A 16,109-nucleotide genomic window follows, 5' to 3' on the forward strand; every position below is an offset into this window, starting at 1 on the left:
ATGTAACTCCAGCTTGAAGACATCTGATACCCTTTTCTGGCCTCCACAAGCACTGCTCTCTCTCTCTTTCTCTCTCTGTCTCTCTCTCTCTGTCACAGAGCATCCTAGAAATCATTGATGGTCACTGGGTAAAAATTACAGTAGAAGGCTAGGAGATGGCTCAGCAAGTGAAGTGCACACTTTGGAAGTGTGAGGATCTGAAATGACCTCCAGAATGACTTCTATGTGGCAGTGCATGTCTGCCGTCCAGATTCCTATAACAAGATGTGGAGGAAGGAAAATTCTGAGAAGCCATCCAGTCAGCTTGGCATACACAACAGAGAACATGAAGAGATCTTGTCTCAAGGTAGAAGGCAAGGAACACAACCAAGGTTGTCATCTGACTTCTATAGGCACACACATGTGCCAGCACTCACACACACAACCATGCACACAAAGATAAAATATTACATTAGAAGCAATCTCTTTCTGTATCTTTATTGACTGGTTGTTGGGACAGCAGAAATCATTTACCTAGACTTAGCTCTCCAGAGTCCATTAGGATACTGGTCTCTATGTTGTCCTGGTGCTTTTAGAAATTTTCAGTGAGCCTGGGTGGTCCAAGGCAAGTGTGTTGGGGTGGACATGGGGCTGATGATTCTGGGCTCCTTCTGCTCACACCAGTTTGTTTATATCATTTCCTTCAGGCCATGGGAGGAACCATGCCTATCTTTTTTCTTCTGTTGAATTTTTAGCATGTAGAAAATGCTATGAAAAGAAAAACAATTTGAGTTGATTTTTAAATAGAAGTGCCAATTTGACACATTTTATTCTGCTTTAGAAGAAAAAATGAAGAAGAGATATCTTGTGAGGCTGCAATTAAACACAGATACTCAGAGTGTGCAGAAAACGAGAGTGGGACCCCAGTGAACCTCACCTGGATGAATGAAAGCAGCTCTTGAATGGATAGAAGATTTTGTAGTTTCCAAAATGTCTGCCCAGGAGTATGTGAGGGGTTACGCATTGAATACCCTGTATGTATATAATGGGTACCATAGATCTGAGAAAGGCCAGTTCGAGACCAGGTGTCTTCCTGATCCAGACTTGTTCACTGCTTAAGCCTTGGTCCACCAATGTCAGCACCTACTGCCCTGCAAAACGCTCAGAAGTACTTGATCACAGCTTACAATTGTAGGTTTTTGTTTTTAAACAGGGGGCAACTTGTAGATTTTTACATAAGAAAAGAGAAAGCCATGCCTGCCCAGCTTGAATCCACCCAGCCTAAAACCAGTGAAATGGACCATTGAGTTTGCTCCCACCCAGCTCCTGAGGCCGTGTAGAATCTGGGCTCAAGTGGAAACCATTACTGTTGTGTGAGTTTCAGGCCCAGTGAACTCACAATTGAACAAAGAAAGCTAAGAGCAAATCCTATTTTGGAACTGTCAAAAGGCTCATGTTGGATCCATTATCGTCAAATGTCCTTTTTTAATACAGTTCATTGAATTGACTTTTGTGGGATACCTATTCTGTGTGTTGGTTCAGGAAATGGTTTAAAATGGGGCCAGGATTGGTTGCTCAAAGGTAAAGTAGGTGTCATTAAACACACAGCAGGACTACCTAGTTATATTCTGTAGATGTTGTAGGTCTGTAGTATTACAGTGAAAATTATATACAAATGTATGTATATTCCACTAAGTTACACATAACATGTACAGACACTATGTGTGGATTTGCACAGGCAAAGAAAGGAAAAATAGATAAATTGCCTCTTGAAGACATTCTCATTTTATGTGTATGACTGTGTAACTGCATGTATGTATATGCACCTTATGCATGCAGTATCCCCATAGACCAGAAGACAGCAATTAGCCTGCCTCCGTGGAGCTGAATATGTATGTGACTGAAAATCACCTAGTGTGGGTTCTGGGAACTGAATTCAGTCCTCTGGAGAAGCAGTGAGTGAGTGCTCCTCAATGCTGACCTATCTCTCTAGCCTCAGAAATTGTACTTTAAAGAACCATCTTAATTTTGTCCATTGACATAGATTTCTAATCTATTGCCCTAACTTAATGTGAGCCTGCTGTTAGAATTAATGGTGGTGTCCTACTTGCTTTTCTGTTACCATGATAAAGTACTCCCATGAAAGCAGCATAAAGAAGAGGTAGTTTATTTTGGCTCACAGTTCAGAGGGTTACTTTCCATTATATACAAGAAGGCATGGCAGCTGGAACAAGAGGAAACAGAGTTAACTGAAAGTGGGACCTAGGTGCTCCAATTGTGGTCCTCTTTCTCCAGTGAGTCTCCACTTCCTTCCCAAGGAGCCTACCTCCTGGGAAACCATGTGAGCTTGTGCGGGGCATTTCCTATTCAAACTACAAGTGATGGCCACTGACCAACATGGTATCCATGACAGTGGTAGAGCCCAACACAAGGAAATGGATGTCTCTGGAATGACTGAAGAACTTCCTCAAGAAGCTATCAGTTAGCAGGTTCAGGCTTCAGATTCTGCCAACAGAAGAGGAAAGCAGGCTTTATTGTGATTCATTAACTCCTTGATCAGTATACAGAATCCAAAGTTGTCACCTCCTCACTGGCATGGTTGGCTGATTTTCATTGAGTACTTATCAGCTGGCTGAGTTGAATCCTCCAGAGGTTTTCTGAAGCAGATGTTCTTGTAATACCCATTTTTTCATGAGGGAAGAGTGAGTCTTGGTTACAAAAAGCTAGTGCTTGCAAAGCATTGGTCATCAATTTTGAAACTTGACTTCAAAATACAGTTCTTTTTAATGACCAGATGATTTGATTAACCCTAGAAAGTACCTGTGACCCTTGTATCAGGACTGTTCTCTAATTATGGCACAAGACATAGAGCGATAGATGTGTGACTGAGTAGACAGATGAATAGAGAATAAGTGGGTAAGAGCAAGTGTCTAGCAGGATGAAAGAGTAGATGGATAGGTATGTGGATAGAGCATGGATGGATGATGGATAGGTAGAGAGAGTGCTGAAATGGTAGGTATATAAATTTATGAATGATCCAGGAGAAAAATTGATAAAGAATAGAATATATAGCTTTCAGAGAAGTATAATAACTGAGAAGTAAATGAAATTCTTTATATTTATGCACATATTTATATGCATGCATATATGCATACATATACAGATCTAGTCTATATATGTGAAAAATACATATAGCACATTAGAAAACAACATATTTAAAAGCATTGCATGTATTGTTGAAGTGAGGACTGGAAACTTCTTTTTTAGGGAAAAGTGTTAGTTTTCTTATCATTCGTATGTGCAGTATATGAGCATGTGCTCATGTATGTGTGTGTGCATGTACTTGTGTATGTGTGCTCATGTGTATGTATACTCGTGTGTGTGTGTGTGTGTGTGTGTGTGAATGCACACATCAATATGTTGGGTTTCCAGATCTATCACTCTTTGAAATGTTCTCTCGAAATAAGATCTCTCAAAAAATGTAGAGCTAGAATGGACACCAGCAAGTCCAAGCAGTCTTCTCGTCTCCACCCTCCAATGCTGTGGCGACAGGCATGTATGTGTACACTTGGCTTCTTGCATGATGCTTTGAATTCAAACTCAAAACCTTGAGATTTTGCAGTGAGTGTTTTTACCCACTGAACCACCTCCCCAGGGAGAGTTGAAATTTCTCTGTAATTTTTATGCATCTATCACTGTTCTCGAAGCATTACTGCTGTGAGGGTATATCTATGCCAGCATGGTCATGGCTATAAGGGGCCAATGTGTGGAGGTCAGAGGTCAATCTCAGGAGCCATCTACAATGGTGGGTTTGTTAAACTTTTACTATTTTAATCATTTTTAAAAACATTTCTTTGTTATATGTGCATGCTTATGGGATTCCCTCAGTGTACATGCAGAAGTAGCAGGACAACACAAGGGAAATGGTTCTCTCCTTTCACTGTGATGGACTCAGCTGTGAGACTTGATGGCAAGCGCCTTTCTCTGTGAGCCACCTCACCAACCCCTACCATGTTTTGTTTGTTTGTTGTTTGTTTTGAGACAAGTGTCTCGCTGGGATCTGAGTTCTCCACCTAGGACAGTCTGGATGCCAGTGTGGCCCCAGCAGTGAGGCCATCTCTAGCGCCACGCTGTTGGGGTTATGAGCACACCCTGCTATGCTTGGGTTCTGCTGTGGGTTCTGGGGCTCCAACTTGGTTTTCCAAGTGTGTATAGCAGGCACTTTAAGACAGAGCTGTCGTTCCAGCACAGACACAAACACCTTTCAGAGTGAAAATCCCTTGTAAAATGCCAGCTCTTTTTATTTGGAAACAGCCTCTAAGAGTTGATGAAGATCACCATAGATATCACCCTAGATTTCCAGGCTACCCATTGCTCTGAAATCAGATGGGGGCATCAGAGGAAATAAAAAGAAGGAAACAAAGAAACAAACAAAAGAACCAGAAACCTAAACCAGTAAGACTTGATTTGGAGTTACAATTCCATTCAGGCATGCTCCTCTAGGTGAAGTGGCAGAGTTTTTTTGTTTTGTTTTTTCTTTTCTTCTCTTTTTTTTCAATTTCCGGAAATATGAAATCTAAGTGTTAACTGGAATAGTATGGCCATGGAGCGAAAGCAAATTTCCCTTACGCTGTAGCCACTTGTCATTCATCGGTAGTACCATGAAATCATGATCCTTATCCTCGGAGCTGCGTGTGTCTGTCAGGGGCTGCAGGCTGCTAAAAGTTGTATACTATTATTTTTTTATTCATCTCCGGGTCATTTCATCTTCCCGTGCAAGGCACATGAATGGCTGTGCATGGAAATTGTATTCTGTGCTGTGTTTCCCACTGTGAATGATGTTTACTATATATTTATGAAAACATAGCAATAACAAAACCCTTTATATAGCCTTTCAATTTGCTGTAAGGGCAGATAAAATATTTTTATCTTGAGCTGAACTTCATACCTTGGGAGATGCAGCCCGCCCGACTTGGAATAATAAAACACTTCAGAGAGAAGCAGGTACTGTTGAGCCTGCTTCAGAAGCCTGGGCACTTCACCAACCACGGTGCCACTCTCTGCAGTTTGCCACCTGAATACACAAAAGGCAGGAGTGATCGTACAGCACACACAACATCCAACAGAAGGAAAAAGAATGCTTTTTCTGTCTGTATGTGAATGGTGTTGTGCAGGAATATGTGCCCATGCACAGATGAAGGCCAGAGGAAGGCATCATTTGCTCTGATCCAGGAATCTCTATGTTGTACCCTTGAGATGGGGTCTCTTACTGAAATGAGAACTAGGCTGGCTACCAGTGCCCTTTCTAACCCAACTGCGTGGGCGTTACACAAGTATATGGCCATGCCTGGCTTGTTACATGAGTGCTGAGGGTTGAAGGTCAGTCCTCATGCTTGTGCAGCAAATTCTCCTACCTGCTGAGCTGACTTTTCAGGCCCAGGCATCACCAAGTTTTAAAGCTAGATTTGTGGCAAGTCTGCACTAGGCTCAGGTTGATGGCCACACACCTTGTTCTCCTTTATAACAACAAAGAAAAATTCCAGGAGGAAACTGGTCATCCCAAAGTGGAGTGAGAGCTTTCTTCTCCACTTTGTTTAGTTTGGGTAATGTTCTCACCGACTGAGATATTTTTGTGTGTATGCATGTGTACATGTTCCTGATTTTGCACACACATGTGTCCAGGTGCCCACAGCTATGTGCATGCATGATTTAGAGACCAGAAGCCAATGTTGAGGGCTCTCTACATTACATGGCTCCTTATATTTTGAGATGAGTGTTTCAGCAGACCTAGAGCTTAGTGATTTGGCAAGACTGGGTCGTCAGTGAGCACCAGGGACCCTCCTGTTTCTGCCTGCCCATGCCAGGTGCTAGGATTATAGACACACACTCCACAATGCCTAGCCTTTTCATGCAGATGCTGGGAAATAAAATCTCTGGTTTTTGTGTGGCAAGCACCTCCCAAGGTGAGCCAGCTCTCATTGAGGTTTTTAACAGGGACAACTATGTGCCACACAGAAGTTCCACAGGGATGAAAACGCTTTCTTGGAGTTTCTTCCTGTGGTAATATTATCCTCACTGACCTGTTTCTGTAACTCTGTATTGTCGTATCATCTCCAAACTACTGGCATTGCTGTGATCCACTGACCTTCTTCAAATGCCCCCATGTTTGCCCAAGCTTGACTCTGAGTCTGCTTAATTCTACACTATGTTCTGGTTCATGTTTCTCCCTCCTCAGGTACCTCCCACGAATTCCTTTTATAACCATATACCTCTTTCTTTCTTCCCTCTTTTATTTAGGCTCTGAATGTTCTCTAAACCTCTAAACCTTTATCATTTTATCATTTCACAAATATTACATTGGCTGGAGTCACAGTCTTTAACAGTCTTTTAAAATGTTTTAAACTTTATGTGCCTGAGTGTAGTGTGAGTATGCATTTGGGCACATATTCAAGTGGGTGGGTACCATGTGTATGTCAGAGGGACAGGGGTTGGTATCCAGTAGCTTTCTTTATTGCTTTTCATATTTTTTGAAGACAGAGTCTCTCACTGAGCCTAGAATTCACTGATTGGCTAGATGGCTGGCCAGAAAACTCCAGGGACTCATCTGTTTTGGGCCTGCAGCACTGGCTGACCAATGTACTCCCCTATGCCCAGCCTTTTCATGAGTACTGAGGACTGGAATGTTAAGTCTTTATGTTTGCCTCTCTGGCACTTTATGTATTGAGCTATCTCTCCACCACTCAGTATTTAGCCTTTTTATTGGTTTATTTGCTCAGCATCCCACCGTATAGTTTGCCTAGGGCTGGTGCTCACCATTGTTGACTACTGCCTGCTAATGGGCACGGGGTGAACATGCTTTCACACACCAAGCTGCTGTGAACATTGTGTATTTTTATGACCATGAGTCTCACTTCTCTGGGACCCAGGCCTGTGAATGAGTTTTGACTATTTTTAATTCTTGCACAGTACCAAAAACCTGAGTGTGTTGTGCCTATGAACTACATACAAACTGATATGGGGATGAAAACGAAATCTTGCCCCCTTCCTAGCATTTATTTCTACGTAAACCTTGTGCTAAATATAGAGAGATGCCAGCATTTCTGTTGTATCCAGCAAAAGCCAGTCTGGATCCTAGGGCTGTTTTATGCAGAAACCCCTTTATCCTCACAATAGCCTTATGAGCACGGCTGCTGTTGTCCCCCCTCACTTATGGGTGAAGAATGGGGAGCAAGATGCTTCAGTGACTCTCCAGAGATGAAATCATCTGTGATCTTCAGAGTCAGGCACTGCTGTGAGGATGTTTCAGTTTTAAAAATTAATCATTAATTTAAAATTTGTGTGTTTCTGTGTGTGTGTATTACCACTTTAGTGTAGCTGCCTGTGGAAGTCAGAAGAGGATGTTGGATTACCTTAAGCTGGTGTGATAGGTAGTTGTGAACTGCCTGACCTGGGTACTGAAACTGAACTGGGGTCCTCTGTAAGAGCAGTAAGGAGTCTTAGCCACTGAGCCATCCTCCAGCCTCAGGACTTCACATTTTAATCTTTCCCACAGCTGTCAGTTAGAAGCCTCTGGGCTCTCTGTGGTGACTCATACCTTGTGGTTGCATTAACATCTGTAAAGGTAGCAAAAGCCTCAGTAGGCTTGGATACATACAACAGCCATGGAGCTGACTTTATGGTCCTGGAGCTCACCACTTTGCCTCTAAATTTCTTCTATTTGACCTTCTGTTCTCAGGGTTGAGACATAGGCATTCCTACTCCCCTCCTTCTAAGGTTTCAATGACAAGCTGAGTTCAGTTCCACTGAAGCTCCCCCTGGGGTTTGGAGCTACTTAAGAGCATGGGTGAAGGATGACTGCAAAGCTGTGCCCAGCATGAATAGCCACATAGAGGCAGTCCCTCCCAAGTAGCCTCTGCAAGCTTGTGTACTCTAAGACCTGCCAAGACTCTGAGGCCAAGTGCAATTACTGAAGAACGGCCTACAGTAGCCAAGGAGGAGGCACTGGGTTCTAATGTGAGGTCCCATGAAGCTAGTCACGCTCTTTCTATGAAGGAATGTAAACATGCCCAGCTGTGATGATCTTTTGCAAGCAGGCACATCTGGTCCCATGAAGATGATGGCTGTTTGGCTCCAGGGACTGTGCTGAATAACACCTTCTGAGACATATGGATGCTGCTTCTGGCTTTTTGGAGCTCTAAGAAATGGGTTTCACAGCCCTCTCTTGCTTGCATGCTGTAATCTTTCACAGTTCTCCATGCCTGTAGGCTGTGCCTTTTGAAATGGCCCAGGTCAATCTTCTGGCAGTTTGGGCCGTTTCCCCTTTGTCTTGTATTCCCCAAAGACATGGAGTTGATGGTTGGCCAGATCTACTCACCATCCCATGCTCAACGCAGCTGTTTCTAACAGAATCCCCAGAGTCAATTAATCAGAGTCATGGAGAACCCGTCCATCTGAAAACATTTTCTATTTTTCCCTGGCTTATAATGTATTTAATATTTTTCATATGCCTTAGTGTAAAGCCATCTGTTGCAGTGACAGGACAAAATGTTGACAACAAGAACAAGCGTATGCTTATGGAGCAATTCCATGAGATGTTAACAAGAAAGCTATGTACTACTGGAGATGTTATGGAGAGAGGAGCCAGGGAGACCTTGGAGGCCCTCTGAAACACTAGCTCTTCTGGTGCTTACAGAAGGCACAACTGTGTTAACTTCTGCCCTGTTAATGTGGACTGGGTGATCATGTGTGCTGACAGAAACTTTTCTGAGAGGAAACAGTGGCCTTACCTAATATTTAGAACTTATATCACCTGCTCTCATTCATTCATTCATTCATTCATTCATTCATTCATTCGTTCATTCATTCATTCATTCAGTTGTCATCTCTCCCTTTGCTAGGGCAGGCAGAGTGAAAACTTGCTTGGCCCTGGGTACAGATACGGCAGCCGTCACTGAGCTGTTTCTATACACTCAGAACTGTTTCTCATGCTTTTCTCTTTAATAGCTGCATTGCAGCCTTGCTAATAGAGAGGCAATCAGCAGGGAATCAATTTTGGCTGCCCACTTGAATGTATCCGCTTAGGCGCGGCGAACATTCGGAATTGCTGCTGTCCCGCATTGCCCCTTGCTGAGCTGGGCTGGGATAATCAAAGCACGGTCCTCCATGCTCAGGAACCGGTGCTCTCGGCGAGCGAAACAAAACAGCCGGTGCTGTGCAAGGTGCCATGTGCTGCCTGGCTTGTCTGTCTGGGCCTCCCAGACAGCTCTTGTGGCAAGGTGGGGGTCCTTCTCATTTCATAGATGAGGGTGTGGTACTTCATACAAAAATGGCCAAGACCACACAGTTGCTGTTAAGGATGCTGGGGTTTGACAACAGCCAGACACAGTCACCACCAGCATGCTTACCTTCTTGGCATAGCAGAGGTGAGAAGAGGTGGCACCATGCCTCACCGATTATTGGAGGGGCAGAGATGGAGAAGGGGAGGGGCTGCAGGGAGCCTGGGTTCTCCTTCAGTTCTTGCCCAGTTCAGTGCTCCGTGACTGAGGTAAATAGTTGGTGGCTTCATAAACTGCACAGGTAGAACGATGAAGGAAAATAAAAAGAATGATTCTTTCATTTTGAATGTGACTTACTTATCGTGTTTGTGTGTGCTTGGGGTATATGTGCCGTGGTCAGAGAACAACTTCTAAGGGTTGGTTCTCTTCTTCCATCATCTGTGTCCTGGGGATAGAACTTAGGCCATAAGACTTGGTGGCAAGCCTCTTTGCCTGCTGTGCCAACCAACCCCCATTTTTTTTAAAGGACTGCTAAAGAGAAAATATGTGATGGTTAACGTCAAAGTTCTCTTTCCTAGTCAGTAAATGCATGGATAACATGGAAAGAAAGTATGACTGATTGCCCTGTCCAAGGGTAAGAGTTGCGGTTATCAGGTCCCTGGCTGAAAACCTGAGAATGTAGTAGAATGTTGGAAAGATTCATAAACAATGATGTACATTGCCCCAAAGGAGCAGGAGGTCCACTGGTCAGGTTAGCCCTGGGAGCAAGATTAGGATACCCAAGAGGAAATGACTCATGTTCTCATGTTCTCAACCATTCAGTTATTGTTTTGGACCTCCTCAGAAGGATGTGGACATTTGCTCTATGAACAGAACTCCTCCGATGTCTAGATTCCGCCTGCAGGCATTCATCTCAATGACTAGAATATGAGAAGCCACGGCACTAATGAGACAGAGGACAAGTAAACAAAGTAAATTAGTTTCCTTGCATGAGAGTTTTCCAAGAATGTGCAATGCTCATGGATTATACCTGGCTAGTGACAACCTCATAAGTCGTGATAAATCTGATTAATTGTTATATCTGTGATAATTGAATGCTATTGTCAGAGTCCTACTGAGGAAAGACTAGCTATTTCTAACTGCTAAAAGGCAACTTAATTTGCAATTCTGGTGTGTGTGTGTGTGTGTGTGTGTGTGTGTGTGTGTGTGTGCGTGTGTGCAGTACATGTATGCACATATATATGTACAGGAGTACTTACTCCTGGGAATATGTGTCAAGGCCAGAGGTCTACGTGGGATGAATTTAATTGTGTCGCCACTCTGTCTTTTAAGACAGGGTCTCTCACTGAACCCAGAGCTTGTCTGTTTGGATAGACTGGCTGCCACTGGTGCTTCTCTGCCACCCTTTCTACCCAGTTCTGGGATTACACATGAGTATTGCTTTGCTAAGGGTTTCCATGGGTACTAGGGATCCAAGCTCAGGTCCTCAGGCTTCACCCATTAAGCCATCTCTCCAGGTTCACAGTTTACTTTTGAATGGCATCCAGGTCAATATAGCAAAAGCTGTGTTGCAGTTTATGTCTGACCTGTATTCTAAATATTGACATAACTGTGCACAAGGTATATTGTAAGCAGCAATGTGGTACAGCCTGTCTCCATCAATACACCCCATTTTGGGGAGGGGTGGAGGAACTTATGGTTAATGCAACAAGGAAAATAAATTATTACCATTCTATGCTTGTGTGACAGGTTAGTAATTAACTTATGTCACCATTTGGTCTTTCACAACTGTGTTTATTCAGCTCCATGGAGCACTTTGCAGGTAAAGAGGAATGATCAGCCTGGCATTCTTTGTTGACTGTAGATGCTGGCGTTGGTGGGCTGCGTCTTCTGCTATTGACTGGGAAATAAGTTGGTTGTTAGGACATGATTTTCCATTCTTCAAAATGATACGGTGATACAAAGAACTTGAAAGCCACTCTAGAATTAGAAAAGCATAAAGAAATTGCCTTTTATGCACTAATTGAGCCATTCTGCCCATTTTCTTTGCAGGGTTACTTTTTATACTGTCGAGGCATAGCAAAGAGCCGAGTATAAAAAAGGTAGGAAAAATGTTTTAATTAAAAGAAAAAAAAATGGTTGCATGTTTCTTTTCTCCTTTCCATTGTAGGTTAAGTACCCATCACCCAGCCCAGGGACAATGGTATTAGATTTGTAATAAGAAGAAGTGAAGCTTTTCGTTTTGATTGCATCTGGTGTATTTTTTCATCAGCGTCTCCCGCGTGAGCCATGATTCCAGGACAGACTCTTGTAATCTTCTGCAGTGGGAATGATTCAGCCTGAAAATCAATAGGGCATGAGGTATTTCAAGTTCTCATTATTGTAATGTGTCAACATCTCTTCAGTGACCCCAGAGTCCTGTGTTGGCTGGTTTTTCCCCTGATTTATTGTGCAATCTCATAGGGCAAACTATAATTTCACTTGGAATCAGAAAGTCTCCATTTATGGTTTGTGTCTCAGTCTCTAGTCATTAGGGCATTTGTGGGGGAATCGATACCTCCTCTTGTTGCCAACAGTTCAATGAAGTTGTCACCTGCACGGATTACAAAGGAGAATGGGCCAATGGATTCAGGAAGGGTGAACACATTGGGCAAGCTGTGTTTGGAGAAAGGCTTTCTCTGATGTTCTTCTGCTGCCAGATGAAAGGATGGCCACATGAATCATGACCTCTGTTCTAGAAACTCTAGGCACTGAGTTACCACCATGCTTCATTTCTTCTTTTGTCTATTATTTGTAGATAATGTCATTTTTCTTAAGGAGGGAGCCATCCTTAAAGTCTGCCTTTTTGGTGCATTTGCTGGAACCTGTTGAGTAATGTGAGTGCTTCCTAAATACCTAATCATGATGCTGAGGCTGTAATGACAGCATCTTCCTAATTGGCAGAACATCTGGGAACTGAATGAAACATCCAGCCAGAAGATCAGCATCTGTCTTCAACCCACTATCCATCAGTATATATACCTTCCACACACAAATGTGCACAGAAAACCCAAAGTGCATGTCCAGTGACTATCAGTTAGACATGAGTCAGAATGTCCATTCTGGACAATCCTCCCTAAAGCATGAATAAGTTTCCCAGTGTTGTAAATACAGTGCAGATCCCTCCCTCAAGGAGATGAATGTGGGTTGAATGAAAGAATCAAGCCAAGGAACAATAGAAGTTTGACGACTAAGCGTAGAGGCTGTTTTGAGGAGATAGTGAACCTAGGCGGTCTTAGATGTCACTTGCATATCCAGAAGCTACCATTCTCCTTTCTGTCTTCCCTCCACCTACTGGACATGCTTCAGAAAGAGCTGATGTGGTAAACTGTAATCCTGTCCAACTGAGTCTTTAAAAAAGGCACCCAATAGTGGCATTCACTCTCTTCCCATTCTTGAGTTTGACTCCTTTACTCCTGCCTACCAGAGTTGCGATGTGACAGTTAAACAATCTAAAAAAAGAGACTCTTTATTACATTTCATGGTACATTTCTAGGACCTTCATTTCTTTGACAGGTACTTCCTGAACTCTGTGACGGGAGTCAGGCACCTCACTCAAATATTCTCCTCTAAGCTGCCAAAGGGTCACTCTTCCTGGAGGTACTTTGTTAATGCTTCATAGCCCTCTTGGCACCCCTTTTTTGTTCTGGATCTATTCACTTGTTGCTGTATTAAATCCTTGCAGAGCTCCTAAGGGTGCTGGGCAACGGTGGTGAAGACACCAAGCTTCTTCTTTGGTCATGTTTGTATTCTAGCTGAAACAGAGTGAGAACATGGCTTTGAGTGCCTACTCCAGAACTTTTGTGATGAAAGCACATTCCTTACTTTCCTGGGAATCAGTGGGGTCATTTCTTCCTTTACCAAAATGGAACACTTATCTCAGTTGTTCTTTGGTCATTGGACATCCTGAGTGGGAAGATGTATGCAGAGAAAGCCTGTTGTTCTAGCCCAAGTTTCTAAGTCAGGAGAAGTGCTGTAGATCACACTAACCAGGAAGAGTTTGACTGCATGAGAGTCGACATCAAAACCTTTGCGTAACTGGTCACTTCTTTACCCAAGACTGTTGCCTTCTCTTCTTGAAGGACTGTATCAAAACCCCAAGAGAAGCCCCTGCCCCTACTGTAGCTAACAATTCATTTAGGAGCTCCAGCCCACTCCATCATGAAAGGTCCCCAGCTAGGGAAAGAGGCATGGCTTGTAAGTATGAGGACCTGAGGTGTGATCATGAGAACTCACATAAAGCCAGAAGCAGTAGAACACGTTTGTGCTCCAGCACTTCTACTGAAAGATTGGAGGTGGAGACAAGAGATGCCCCAGAAGTTCCTGAAATAGTTAGCCTGGAGTATGCATTGTGAAATAAAAACAGTAGAGGGCAAAGTCAGACCCCTGAGGTTATCCTACTAGTCTACATTAGCTTGCTTGAATTCAGAACACACACACACCAGACAAAGATTGAGAGACAGAGACAAGGACAGACAAAGATAGAGACACAGACACAGAGACACACAGAGTGAGGAGAGAGAGAGAGAGAGGAGAGAGAGAGTCTTGAAAAAGTTACTTTGAGACAGTCACTCAGAAGGTGCTAACAAGAACTGACTCTTCGCCTGGGCCTATAGATCCAAGATAAGAGCCTGGCACACCTACCTTCAGTTTATGTCTGTCTTCTATGCCTGTGTGATGAGCAGTTTTGCTTCAGGGCTCAGGGAGGGTGGTGGTGGGTAATTGTTCTCATCTGAAAGGTACTCTGTCCTGTGAAGCTCTGCTGTTCCTGGAAACCCAAGATGATTTTCAGTTTAGGACAATGACTTATCTTTATGCTTTCAGCCTTAAGAGGCTGAGACAGGTTAGACAGACAATCCTTAAGTGATTAACGCATCAAACTGCAGAAATAAGCAAGTGTCTCAAAGTAAAGGGATAGACAGTCCCACTTTTAGTCTGCTTTCCACCACCTGTATATTGTAGCCCGTTCTAAGAAAACCTATAGCCAAGGCAAATTAACCTCAGGTAAGGGCCTATGACTTTCCTTACTATAAGAATGTTTTAATCCCAATTATCATCACAGTGACCCTAGATCTCATGGTAAAATTTGGCGTATATAGTTGCCTTGATTCCAGGTCCACAGTATTCCAGAGGTCCACAGCAGCCTCAGCTTCATCGATGTCAGATTCACAGAAGTCTTACATAGTCCTTAATAGATGCAAGGTGCTTACTCATAAGTAGTTATCACAAGAGCAAACAGGGTATGGGAGAGAGAGCACACTACTCTTACATAAATAATGTTGCTAAGTCTGTGAATATAGATCTAGGACAGATTCATCCTTTGACCTCTTCTGGATTTTGTTACCTGATGACTATCATACAAGGCTGTCCTCCTCTAAGGTGACAGGTACCCCTGGTGGATTGTTTGTATCAGCTCCTCTTTCTGGTCTGGACTAAAATACCCTCTGTCTAAATCTTTTATTTTGTTCTTACTGGTTCAAGGTTGAATGAAAATACTAGCCAGGGTTGTCAGTTTGCTATTTTATAGAAAATTTATGTTACAACAGCCTCATTATATGGTCCCTTAAGTTATTACTGGAAGACAGTATCAACTCATCTGAAATACCATGTGTGTATAGACAAGGGAAAACATAGGAAAAACAACCAATGTGGTTGTCCTCCTTTACATTAACTGTCAACTTGACGTCACCTACAGTCACCTGAGGAGGGCAATTGCCCAGAACTAATTGGCTTAATGGCTTTTGTCTGTGGGGACTGTCCTGATTGCTTACTGACACAGGGGAGGTCACTGCTGAAGGCACCATTCCCTGTTCAAAATGTTCGGGGCTGTATAAGAAAGCTGGCTAAGTATGAGCCTGAGCAAGCCACTGAAGCTTCCTCCTTCATGGTTTCTACTTCAGATTTCTGCCTAGGCTTCTTTTCAGAGATGCACTGTTCCCTGGAAATGTAATGCAAATAAACCCTTTCCTTCCTGGAGTTGCTTTTGTCACAGTGCTTTATCACAGCTGCAGCAAGGAAGCTAGGACAGCAAGTCACTTTTGTAATCCCAGCATTCAGGAGGTAGAGACAAGATCATTGTTGGTGATATAGCAATTCCAGGCCAGTTTGGGCCACCCTAGAATTTTTTTTTTAGGTTCTCTGTAAAAATTGGGAAGGTATAGAGTAATGTATATACTTTAAAAATGTGTGTTAAATGTGAAAATGGGTATGCATAGATAAGCAGATTTTGTGAAACACCAACTATGAACATAGTCTTTAGAAAAGGTGCTGAGTGCTCATGGTTAATGAGCACACACTATTTTTTTTTTTTTTACAAACTCCTTAGCATTCACTCTGTTCCTTGTCATAGTCATTCATCACTTTCTCAAATATGAGTTTTTAGCATGCCCCCTTAAATCTGTAGAGTTTCCTATTAATAATCTCTCATAGTCTCTCTTCTTCTCTAGGCTAAATGCCATGAAGGTAATTACAAAAACTCAGGGTTTCATATCATTTTGCCATTGTAATAGTTAGCTTTTTTCATGTACCAAACAGTCTAAGTAGCATCTGTCAGCTATTTAGATTGACAACATGTGCTGGGCTTCCTTTCCTTTCCTTTCCTTTCCTTTCCTTTCCTTTCCTTTCCTTTCCTTTCCTTTCCTTTCCTTTCCTTTTCTTTTCTTTTCTTTTCTTTTTTGATTTTTTGCTGAACCTACCGGAGCTAACTCATGGCAATTAAAATGGATGCTCTGAAAAACTTTACTCAAGTCACCAGTGAGGGGCTGTAGTGCTTTGTTCTTCCCTGTGTGTCATCCTTTGGTCATTCTCAGTCTGGCT

At 42.9% G+C, this 16,109-nt stretch overlaps 1 protein-coding gene across 23 annotated transcripts in view; it reads left to right on the forward strand.

Moving 5' to 3' along the window:
* The window catches only part of Rbfox1 (RNA binding fox-1 homolog 1), a 1,697,412-nt gene that overhangs the window by 596,648 nt on the left and 1,084,655 nt on the right, over nt 1-16,109 (forward strand). The window contains exon 1 of one of the 23 annotated variants that reach the window (XM_060364135.1): nt 11,307-11,356. The exons of the other annotated variants lie outside the window; for them this stretch is intronic. The gene's annotated coding sequence lies outside the window, so the exon portion shown is untranslated. Of the gene's footprint in view, nt 1-11,306; nt 11,357-16,109 lie in introns of those variants that run through there. 23 annotated transcript variants of the gene reach the window in all.

Source organism: Meriones unguiculatus, chromosome 11 (genome assembly GCF_030254825.1).
Source record: "Meriones unguiculatus strain TT.TT164.6M chromosome 11, Bangor_MerUng_6.1, whole genome shotgun sequence".
Lineage (NCBI taxonomy): Eukaryota > Metazoa > Chordata > Mammalia > Rodentia > Muridae > Meriones > Meriones unguiculatus.